The following is a 12,162-nucleotide window of genomic DNA, read 5'->3' on the forward strand; positions in this document are numbered from 1 at the left end:
TAAAAGATCATCTGAAAAGTCATGCTCAGAACCGGCGCCATATGAGTGCTGCCACCGCACGGATCAACCTCTGGGTGCAACCACACTCGTCTAGTACACCAGAGTAGACAGACATAAATGCCCCCGCCGTCGCGGTACTCTCAGTGACAGACTATCGAGTATAGAGCTGAGCGGCTCTATAATCAGGTATAACAGGGAATAGGCTCAACGTGTATATGCACATGACATATGAGTATAGAAAACGGTAAATCATACATCATGCCATATAATAATGCCAAATAAATGCAACATATAAACATATATACTCGCTGGCAATCTCAGTCAATGTGTACGTACCTCTAGGCTAGTTCAAGTATAATAGGATCCTAGGTTCCAAGCCTATATTCAAAAGTTCACCGTATCACTACATAAATTTTATAAGCCTTAACTAAGCTAATAAGTACTCCCAAAACTTAAATCAATTTCCGGACCATACCTTTGTCCGAAGTAAGCCCTTTGAAGATGCTAGTCCCGGATGACTATAACCACAACTTGGTTATTCCAGAACTTCGATTATAACCGATAGGGCCCTCAAGTGTATATCTCACACTATATAACTGAATAAAGAAACTCGGGAATTCGTAATTCAGAAATGAATCTGAGAAGCCCTATTTATAGGCAAATTTCTCGGCCAGGATCGGAATCTCCGATTTCGGAATCGGAGCTTCCGATCCAGCTCATTGCGTGCATGTCTGCCACGCCAGGACCGGAACTTCCGATCTGCTCTATGATCGACACTTGTCAAAACTCGCGACTGAGTCATCGATCATTTCTGGCAGCTGGGGATCGGAACTTCCGTTCCAGGATCGGAGCTTCCGTTCCGATCGGAGCTTACTATCTAGGATCGGAGCTTACTATCCGAGATCGGAGCTTACTATCCGGGATCGAAACTTACTATCCGGCCCAAAATTAAAAAGCTCAAATTTTACTTCTGAAGTCCAATAACACTCCGAAATTGGTTAAATATCAACCCTTAATCATGTTTAACATATTATTATCTTAAAATGGTATTTGGGTTACTACATTCTCCCCACCTTTAGATATTTCGTCCGCGAAATAACATCTAAAGACAAATCAAGATAACAATATGAAACATCAAACCATGTCTTATTACAATAACGGTAATGACATCTTACATGGTAATCAAAAATACAAAGCAAACAACTCAGGATATTCTGCTCGCATACGACTCTCAGTTTCCCAAGTTGCTTCTTCAACGCCTCGGCGCTGCCACTGTACCATCACAAGTGGTATAGTCTTGTTCCGAAGAACTTTCTCCTTCCTGTCTAGAATACAGATTGGTCGTTCAACAAAAGACAGATCTGGCTCTAGCTGAATATCAGTAGACTGAATCACATGAGATTCATCAGCTATGTACTATCGAAGCAACGACACATGAAAAACATTGTGTATACTGGAAAGAGATGGCGGTAAAGCCAAACGATAAGCAACATCTCCGATCTTCTCCAGTATCTGGAAAGGCCCAATGTAACGAGGAGACAACTTGCCTTTCACACCGAATCTCATCACCTTCCTGAAAGGTGATACTCGCAGAAAAACATATTCACCAGGCTCAAACTGAAGTGGCCTACGGCGAATATTCGCATAACTGGCTTGTCTATCTTGAGCAACTTTGATCCTATGCTTGATCAAATCTACCTTGTCTACAATCTGCTGCACCAATTCAGGACCCTCGACTTGCCGTTCCCCGACTTCATCCCAGAATAACGGAGTACGACACTGTCGACCATACAATGCCTCGAAAGGTGCCATATCAATACTACGATGATAACTGTTATTGTAGGCAAATTCAATCAAAGGTAACTGATCCTGCCAAGATAAACCAAAGTCCATGACAGAAGAACGTAGCATATCCTCCAGCGTACGAATAGTGCGCTCTGACTGCCCGTCAGTCTCCGGATGATACGTCGTGCTCAAACTCAGAGTGGTACCCAACGCCTGCTGAAAACTACCCCAAAAACGTGAAGTAAATCGTGGATCTCTATCACTGACAATACTCACTGGAATCCCATGTAATCGCACTATCTCCTGGATATATAAACGTGCCATGCGATCATAAGAATACTCCCGGTTATAAGGAATGAAATGTGCTGATTTTGTCAAACGGTCAACGACAACCCAGATAGCATCACACTGACGTGAAGTCATAGGCAAGTGGGTAACAAAATCCATAGTCACGTGCTCCTACTTCCATTCGGGAATCTCAAGATTCTGCAGTAATCCACCTGGTCGTCGATGTTCAGCCTTGACCTGTTGACAAACCAAACATCTCGAAACAAATTGATACACACTTCGATTCATCCCCTTCCACCAGAATCTAGTTCGCAAGTCCTTATACATTTTCATACTTCCAGGATGAACTGATAATCGACTCCTGTGAGCTTGAGATAGAATATCATTCCTGAGCTCCGCAACATTAGGTACAACCACTCTATTGAATAGGCACAATAAACCATCTGCCTGAAAATGGAATCCAGATGTATTAACTCCATTGGCTAGACGTGCCAATCGCTGAGTCTTAACATCAGATATCTGAGCATCTCTGATCCGAGAATACAATGCTGGCTCAGATAGAATAGTATACAAACGAATCCCATTCCTCCCTTTCTTGTGCTTGAGTGTAAAACTCAATGAACAGCACTCTTGAATCATATGAGATATTTCATTAGTCTGAAGTGCAGACAGTCTCACCTGCCGACTCAAGGCATCAGCAGTAAGATTAGCAGAACCTGGATGATATTTGATTTCACAAACATAATCCTTCAGGAGATCCATCCAGCGTCTCTGTCGCATATTCAACTCTGCCTAAGTGAATAAATACTTCAAACTCTTGTGATCCGTAAATATCTCAAATTTCTCGCCATAAAGATAATGTCTCCAAATCTTGAGCGCAAATACAATGGCGGCTAACTCGAGATCATGCACTGGATAGTTATTCTCATGCTTTTTCAACTGTCGAGAAGCATAGACAATAACATGTCCATGCTGTGTCAACACACATCCCAACCCCTGACCAGAGGCATCAGTATAAACAACATAACCTCCTGATCCAGAAGTAAAGCTAGCACAGGTGCAGTAGTAAGACGTCTACGCAGCTCGTGAAACGACTCCTCACAATCCGAGGACCAAATGAAGGTAACATCTTTCCGAGTAAGCTGAGTCAAAGGCCTGGCCAACTGTGAAAAATTCTCGATGAACCGACGGTAATATCCCGCTAGACCCAAGAAACTACGAATCTCAGCAACCGTTGTCGGTCGAGACCAGTTCAGCACTGCCTCTATCTTACTAGGATCAACAGATATTCCTTCATTAGAAATCACATGACCGAGAAACACTACCCGATCAAGCCAGAATTCACACTTGCTTAATTTTGCATACAGCTGCTTTTCTCGTAACGTCTGTAAAACAATCCTTAGATGTTGTGCATGCTCATCCTTGTCATGAGAATAAACAAAAATATCATCTATGAAGACGATGACAAATCTATCTAGATAATCTCGAAATACCTGATTCATCAGATTCATAAAGACTGCCGGTACATTCGTCAAACCGAATGGCATCACCAGAAACTCATAATGCCCGTATCTGGTCCTGAAAGCAGTCGTAGATATATCTGAGTCTCGTACCCGCATCTGATGGTATCCAGATCTCAGATCTATCTTTGAATAAACAGAAATACCCTGTAGTTGATCGAACAGATCATCAATCCGCGGCAAAGGATACTTATTCTTGATGGTGACACGATTCAACTGCCTGTAATCAATACATAATCGCATCGATCCATCCTTTTTCTTGACAAACAAAACAGGTGCTCCCCACGGAGAAACACTCGGACGAATATATCCCTTATCAAGCAGATCTTGCAACTGCTGTTTCAATTCTCTCATCTCTGACGGTGCCAGACGATAAGGTGCTCGGGATATAGGCGTAGTTCCTGGTACTAGATCAATACCAAATTCAACCTCTCGAACCGGAGGAAAACCAGGAATCTCATCAGGGAATACGTCAGGAAACTCGCTGAAAATCGGTAGCTGATCAATACCCGGACTACTCGCAGACATATCAACCGCATAGATGAGGTAGCCCTCCCCACCTGACTCCAAGACATGACATGCCTTCAGAGCCGAAACAAGTGGCATCGGAGGTCGCGCACCCTCACCATAAAAGTACCAGCTATCACCCTCAACGGGATGAAACTGTACCAGACGCTGATAACAATCCACAGTAGCGTGATACAAAGTCAGCATATCTATTCCCAAAATACAATCAAAATCCGTCATCGCTAATATCATCAAATTAGCCGATAACACATTACCCTCAAACTCCAGAAGGCAACCCATCACTAGACGCTTAGTTACTACCTCCTGCTCCAACGGAGTAGATACAACTAAATCCATATCTAATGATATGTAAGGTAATCTATGTCTCTTAATGAAGCGACTAGAAATAAAGGAATGCGATGCTCCAGTATCAATTAATACAAGTGCAGGAATACCACATAACAAGAAGTTACCTGCCAACATGCGATCGCTTCCCTCCGTAGCCTGCTCCTGAGACAGAGCAAACACCTGCCCTTGAGTCTGGGGACGATAACCAGAAGAACTCTGTGGTGCTGGCTGCTGACGTGGAACAATAGAAGCCTGAGATCCAACCTGTGATCCCGATCCACTAGCAGAACCCATACGCTGAGGACAATCTCTCCGCAGATGTCCCTGCTGACCACAAATATAACAAGCCCCAGTAGCTCTCCGACATGAAGCTGCAGGATGCTTCCCACCACAGTGGCTACAAAACTCCTCCTTCTTCTTCTTCTTTCCAAAGCGGAAAGTACCTCGTGAACCACGAGAACCAGACGAAGTTGTAGGAGTAGAAGAAGACGTAGGTACAGATGGCACAACAGATTGAGCTCGAGGCTCAATAAATCCACTAGGCTGTGCTGACATCATCAACTGTCCACGCCTGTTGCTGGTCTCCACAAGATGGCAACGGTTCACCAAAGTCTCATAAGACACCGGGTCATCACAGACGACAACCTGAGAGTAGATATCTTGGTTCAGGCCTTGCAGAAAGATATCATACTTCGACGCATCACTCGCATTGATATGAGGACTGAAAGGTAGCAGATCAAGAAATCACTGCTGATACTGATCAATAGTCATTGATCCTTGCCTTAAAGTAAGCAACTCCATAGATCGTGCTTGGCGAACAGCCGGAGGAAAATATAATTTCTGAAACTCCCGACAGAAATCCCCCCAAGTCACCTGTCCTCTCTCAGTACATGCCTGAGCAACCTTGGCATCCCACCAAAAACGTGCTCTATCCTCTAGAACGAATTCTAGAACTTCCAGTTTCTGCTCCTCAGTACACTCGAAAGCTCGGAACGTGCTTTCAAGTTTAGAAATCCAGCTTCTAGCTTGTTCAGGATTCTCACCTCCCACTAAGGGTTTTGGTCCTACCTGCATGAACTTATTAATAGTATAGCGACGTCGACCCTCATGAGGACGATGTTGATCATCCTGATGATGATGACGACGATGATGATGACCACCTCCCTGGCCAACACTACCGTGACTTTCGTCAGCCATATCCTGAAAAGAATTGCACATTAAAATCCCAAATGCGCAAGAATTACTCAAGACTAAACTAAATCCCAAGTACTAATCCCAAAATCTATGCATGCTCTGATACCAAAAATGTAGTGACCCTGCATGGTATCACCTACTAACTGGCAACTAATAGCATGCGTTAAACTTAATACAGCAAAATAACTTAACAGAGTAAGACATGCGGAAACAAAACCATAATTTACATATCAGCTTAGTAATATAATTCAGGCTTAATACTGTAATGATACAACCAAATCGAAATCTTAAACAGTAAAAATTATACAGCTATATCGAATCCTGCTGTATAATAAAATCCTCAAGGCTCCTGCTCCCTAGTCCTGCCTTGAACTACCAGCTCCGTCCATCCTGCGACCTGCCCCATGGAATAGGGTGTCCAAGATAATAACTAGGACGTGAGCGCTACGCCCAGTACATAGACAAGAGTAAACATATGTATATAATGCATGCAACATGATGACTGGTAAAAAATCATCTGAAAAGTCATGCTCAGAACCGGCGCCATATGAGTGCTGCCACCGCACGGATCAACCTCTGGGTGCAACCACACTCGTCTAGTACACCAGAGTAGACAGACATAAATGCCCCCGCCGTCGCGGTACTCTCAGTGACAGACTATCGAGTATAGAGCTGAGCGGCTCTATAATCAGGTATAACAGGGAATAGGCTCAACGTGTATATGCACATGACATATGAGTATAGAAAACGGTAAATCATACATCATGCCATATAATAATGCCAAATAAATGCAACATATAAACATGTATACTCGCTGGCAATCTCAGTCAATGTGTACGTACCTCTAGGCTAGTTCAAGTATAATAGGATCCCAGGTTCCAAGCCTATATTCAAAAGTTCACCGTATCACTACATAAATTCTATAAGCCTTAACTAAGCTAATAAGTACTCCCAAAACTTAAATCGATTCCCGGACCATACCTTCGTCCGAAGTAAGCCCTTTGAAGATGCTAGTCCCGGATGACTATAACCACAACTTGGTTATTCCAGAACTTCGATTATAACCGATAGGGCCCTCAAGTGTATATCTCACACTATATAACTGAATAAAGAAACTCGGGAATTCGTAATTCAGAAATGAATCTGAGAAGCCCTATTTATAGGCAAATTTCTCGGCCAGGATCGGAACTTCCGATTTCGGAATCGGAGCTTCCGATCCAGCTCATTGTGTGCATGTCTGTCACGCCAGGATCGGAACTTCCAATCTACGATTGGAGCTTCCGATCTGCTCTATGATCGACACTTGTCAAAACTCGCGACTGAGTCATCGATCATTTCTGGCAGCTGGGGATCGGAACTTCCGTTCCAGGATCGGAGCTTCCGTTCCGATCGGAGCTTACTATCTAGGTTCGGAGCTTACTATCCGGGATCGGAACTTACTATCCGGCCCAAAATTAAAAAGCTCAAATTTTACTTCTGAAGTCCAATAACACTCCGAAATTGGTTAAATACCAACCCTTAATCATGTTTAACATATTATTATCTTAAAATGATATCTGGGTTACTACATGGACTCTGAATTTAATGGAGCAAAAGGGATGGGACTTGGGAGGATGTGATGGGATTAGATGAGAGGTGAGCAGGCATCTTTCTCTTGTACAAGACATGAAATTTTAACTTTTCCATATAATTTCAACTCAAGATTAGCCAAAAACAGATACTTAGCTGCACATCGAACAATTGACAAGAAAAATTCAAATACATTCCTTGTTGATAGTAATAAAAAAAGAAAACTCACAGATCTCGGGATTCCCTTATGCTTGTTGAAATATTTCTGGGGTATAATTGGAGTATCCTCATCTTCTGAAGATGAGTCATGCTCAAGGCCCACGGCAGAAGGGCCATTCCTTGAATCCTAGTCTGTGAAGATAGAATAGACCTGGCTTCAACTGATCTCTCACGTTGGAAATCAAAATCGTACAACTTAATAATAAGAAAATCAAGCAATCCTTCACGATTTCAAAATCATAATTTTTAATAATTAAGATATAATTAAAGCTCAAAGTCAATATTTAAAAACAAGCTGAAATCCCATTAAATATCTGTCTGGACCTTTTTGTTCTCTCAGCTTTTTTCACTAGGTCGAGCGAGCTTAGATTCATGATCGGCTGGACACACGAGCTTTAACCAGTTAAGATCAAGCTCATCAAAAAGCCCGAACATGAAAGCTCGAGCTAGAAAAATCTAAAGCTTGATCAGGCTCATGTGTTTAAGTCAGCTCGATGGGTTTATGCGCTGGCTAATGTGTTTAAAGCTCTATACTCAAACACAAGAGGAAAACCTTATATTAATTACTATTGCATTTGAAAAGAGAATCAAAACAAACCTTTACACATATAACTCAGAACAAATTATCACAGATGGTGTCATCAAGAAAGAACTATGATATATGAAAGAAATGGGAAAAATGCATGGACATGTAGTTCTCTATCCTTTGTGTGGCATGGGATGCTGCATCTGCTGCTTCCTTGGCCATCCCAATTATAGCATAAGCAAGCCCAAAATTTATGGAAAATTTTAGCATTTAAACAAGAAGAAAAAAAATGCCCACAAAATATGAAATAAATATAAATCCAGCTATCAAATAAATTGCTATTTTACCTTGGTTTTCTCTCTGGAATGAACATGTTTTGGAATATATCTAAGAGCTTCAGCTTTCTCACCTACATTAGTACATGCGGATAAATGGCCGGCAACCTAAAGATGACAATATAATAAAAGGTAAAAACATGGAAAAAAGAAAAAAAACAATGAAATCTCTCCATGAACTATAAAAAGCTGTATCCATGAACCTCGAATTCCTCCTCATCATCCTTCCATCTGGCACTGTATTCGAATTGATCATTTAGAAACAAAGTAGAGACACACCCAAGATAAATAATTTTTACTTCCTCTTTTGTGATTACAAAAACCAAAACTTACAATAGAGCATATGAGAGAACAGAATAAAGATTAAGAAATAAAAAATTTATGCTTTCAAACTTGGCTTAAGACACTAATAAAAATACAAAATAGAGCGACCAAGACCAACTGCCCCGTAAATAAAAAATCAAACATCTGTCAACTGTCAATGCCTGCTTGACATGCTCGAGTAGTCCTGGGACCTTTTCCACCAAAGTTGTGACCAACTACCACTCGAGGAGTAATCCTCATATGACCAAGATTGTTGACAGAACAATTGAGGATAGTTAGACAAAAGAACAATAAGGAAACTAACTTCATTCACTATCATCTAGACGGATGGGAAATATACAGAAAATAAAGTGATGCTAACAAACATCAAATATACTCACTAAAAATTATTTTTAACTTATAAATTTCTCTAGATAATTGAGGCTTGTAGAAGAACTACCATAGTACAGGAGATCCAAGTGCATTATTTCCAAGACCAAAGAAGCATTTTTCCATGAAAACAAAATTATAATCAAACGTCAAATATGGATCAGTACAAAGTTGACCTTTTAAAAAAAAGCAAGAACCTTACCCAATTTTTTGGGGGATATTTTACAACTTTTTGGTACAAGATTCAATGAGAGTACAATAAGAAATTCAAAAAGCAAGAACCTTACCCAATTACATGCCTAGTGCCACTGTGAACAACTTGTGAAACCAACCCCATTCAGCCAAAAGAAGAAACACAGTCCATATATTCTCCATATCTTCCCTCACAAATTGTTAGGCGTTCCCAACTCTGTATTCTGATACAAATTCACCAATTCACGTGATATAGTTATGATAAATGTAATCAAGTTTGGAGCATGCCTATTTACATCTTAGTTGTAAAAATGTATTTAAATGATAGTTTTGTAATCATACAAGATCTTAATCAATGACAAGTACACTTTAAAGTATAAAGAACACAACAAGCAGAGGGAATGGATCAAGAATTGCAATAGCGCAAACAAGAAGTTGATGGGTAAAAACACAATCTGACAATTAAATTTCAAAGCAGAACATTAGTATAGTCTACAACTTTCAAGCAAGGAAATGATGTAGGGTGGTGCCATCAACAAACCTTGATTCTTTTTATTTGTTGAGGTCCTGAATCCGTGTAGCTAAATGTAAAAGGATGACAGAACTTATTTTCCAAATTTGTCTTGGATTGATTCCATAATGTGTAGGTCAACGTTCTTCTTTCAAGCTCGGACTCAAGATCATTCATCTATCAAATGACAGGAAAGATATAGTGACCAACTACTCCAGGATACAATTTGCTATTATGCCAAACATTTCCAGCCTAGAGGATTGTGACTTTTATTTCGTAAGGAATGGTCAGTTCCCGATACAGCGTAAATAAAAAATAAGTAAATGGAATAGAAACGAAAGTAGCTTACATCAAGTAAAGTCTGCACATAGTGTTCATCCGGGATACAATTGTGTTGTTTCTGAAGTTTTTGGATTTAATTATAGGATTTTATTAGCTATATTCCTTTCCCAATAAAAGGCCAACGATGAGGATGGAAAGTAAAAATAAGACAAAAAGACATCCAGAAGCCGGTAAGTGTAGAACACTTAAAGAAAAGGCTTATCATGATGAAAGGATCAGCAGCAAAGGTAACTCACAAGATTCTTCTTGCGCCCACCGGAAACAACTTGTGGGCGTCTCTGCCAAAAACCCACAAATTATAAGTAAAGTACACCACAGATTCATGTTTAAAAATCTGGTAAGATTAGATTTATGTTAAAAAATGTACAAGAATTGTCTTAGTTGACATGTCTAGCAAACAAATTCTTCCACTTTTTTGGAATTCTCGATAAATAAAAAATAAAAATCTGGCCATGGAAGAACAATTATGAAACAATTAAAAGTTATACAAATTTTCTATATGAAATTTCCAAGATATATAATACCCGCTACAACAAAATAGTTCGGTCTGAAAGTGCTCTCTTTTGAATCTCATTCACCATGTTCACACATGCCTCCGCAGAGGCCTTAGGTGAAGGAACATTGCCTCCACCACTCAACACACTCCCTGCCCATTAACATAGTTGGCATAACAAAAAATAAATGAGATTCGCATACATCCAATATATGTAATTAAAAAATGGGAAAACATGCTTGACTTAAATAAATAGTAAAAGATGTGGCAAGAAAAGGAACCCATACACTGTCCAAAGGCAATAACGAGACAACTTTTCCGAACATGGAAACAAATTTAGGTGGACAGGACTCAAATCCCTGAACAGAAAGTGTGCTAACTACGCGAGAGTTTGATAGGCACTTTTAATAATATCAATACACAGAATCTAGAATAATAGTTGAAAATTTTAGTGAACAGAAATGAGATCTTCATCAAATGAACTATATGTTACCAAAGGAATTAAACACCCAGACCAGACCCAGACACACACAAGTATAGAGAGAGAGATTAATTACTGTGGGCACAAGAGGATGAGATATATACCTTGCAGAAGTTCCTGAAAATTGGAAAGACGGTGTCGTCGGTAACTATTACTTCCACATGTCTTCGAGTTAAGGTGACCCACTGAAGTAAGCAAGCTAATTAGATTCATGTATGTGGAGAATCTTTTCAAAGTGACTGTAAAACTGGAGAACCATCATCCATGTAAAAATGCACTCACTGAAACAGAGTGTTTTAAGATAAAATAATCACTCATTGCCAACCACTGGAAAAATTGAGAAGGGTTGCACGTACCAAAAGCAAAATATTTTTTCCCAGCACTCTGAATGAGGGAGTTTTATATCTACATTGGCAATGAACTTCTAATCAACCAAAAATATCTAAGCAAGAGAATTACCTGTGATCCTTTGCGCCATTTTTTCTTTGGTATAACTGGGGACATTCTTGGATTATAGCGCACATCTTTTTTTTCAAAAAAGCTAGGTCCAAAAAAAGACAAAGGTCGGTGAAGAAAGCATCACTCTAAATACCAAACACTGATATAAACATTCTTTCGAATTAAATTTCTTTACGAATGTATGAAACCAACCAAGCCACAATGGGTTTCATTCTCTTGTGTACCTGTCCACAAAACTCCTAGGAGAATTTATCAGATAATTGTAAATATAGCTGAAGTTGTACAGAGGAACACATCTATTGAATTGAAACAACCAAATCAGAATCAAAGTTCAATCTGGCTGTAGGAAACTATTAACCATATCATTGAGATTTAGTCATCAATGTACGTGTAAGTTCAAGATGGACTTAATAATTTATTGGTAATAATCCATAAAATTTCCATTCAAATAAACATCATGATTTGTTGGAAACTATTAACCATATCATTGAGATTTACTCATAATATAAGAGATAGAATTAGACAGCTCATTCAAAAAGCTACTTTTCTAAGAAAATACCCATTATCATTTCTTCGAGGCATGGGGAATTAAAAACAAACAGGATCAGAATCCATTGACCTTGCACGTCAACCAGTTCTTAAAGTTCATATAACTCGAAAAAAGCATAGCAATAAAATCCCAGTATCCAATATTTAATCC

General features: G+C 39.7%; 1 long non-coding RNA gene across 1 annotated transcript; it reads right to left on the reverse strand.

Annotated features, from left to right (window-relative positions):
• Positions 1-9,722: 9,722 nt before the first annotated feature.
• LOC140866306 (uncharacterized) lies at positions 9,723-11,762 on the reverse strand. The gene is made up of 5 exons (XR_012144932.1): positions 11,687-11,762; positions 11,463-11,544; positions 11,108-11,188; positions 10,037-10,307; positions 9,723-9,864 (listed from the first exon to the last, which is right to left on the reverse strand). It is a non-coding gene; the product is annotated as an uncharacterized lncRNA (long non-coding RNA).
• Between the last annotated feature and the right edge of the window lie 400 nt (positions 11,763-12,162).

The sequence above is a fragment of the Henckelia pumila genome, chromosome 1 (genome assembly GCF_033568475.1).
Source record: "Henckelia pumila isolate YLH828 chromosome 1, ASM3356847v2, whole genome shotgun sequence".
NCBI lineage: Eukaryota > Viridiplantae > Streptophyta > Magnoliopsida > Lamiales > Gesneriaceae > Henckelia > Henckelia pumila.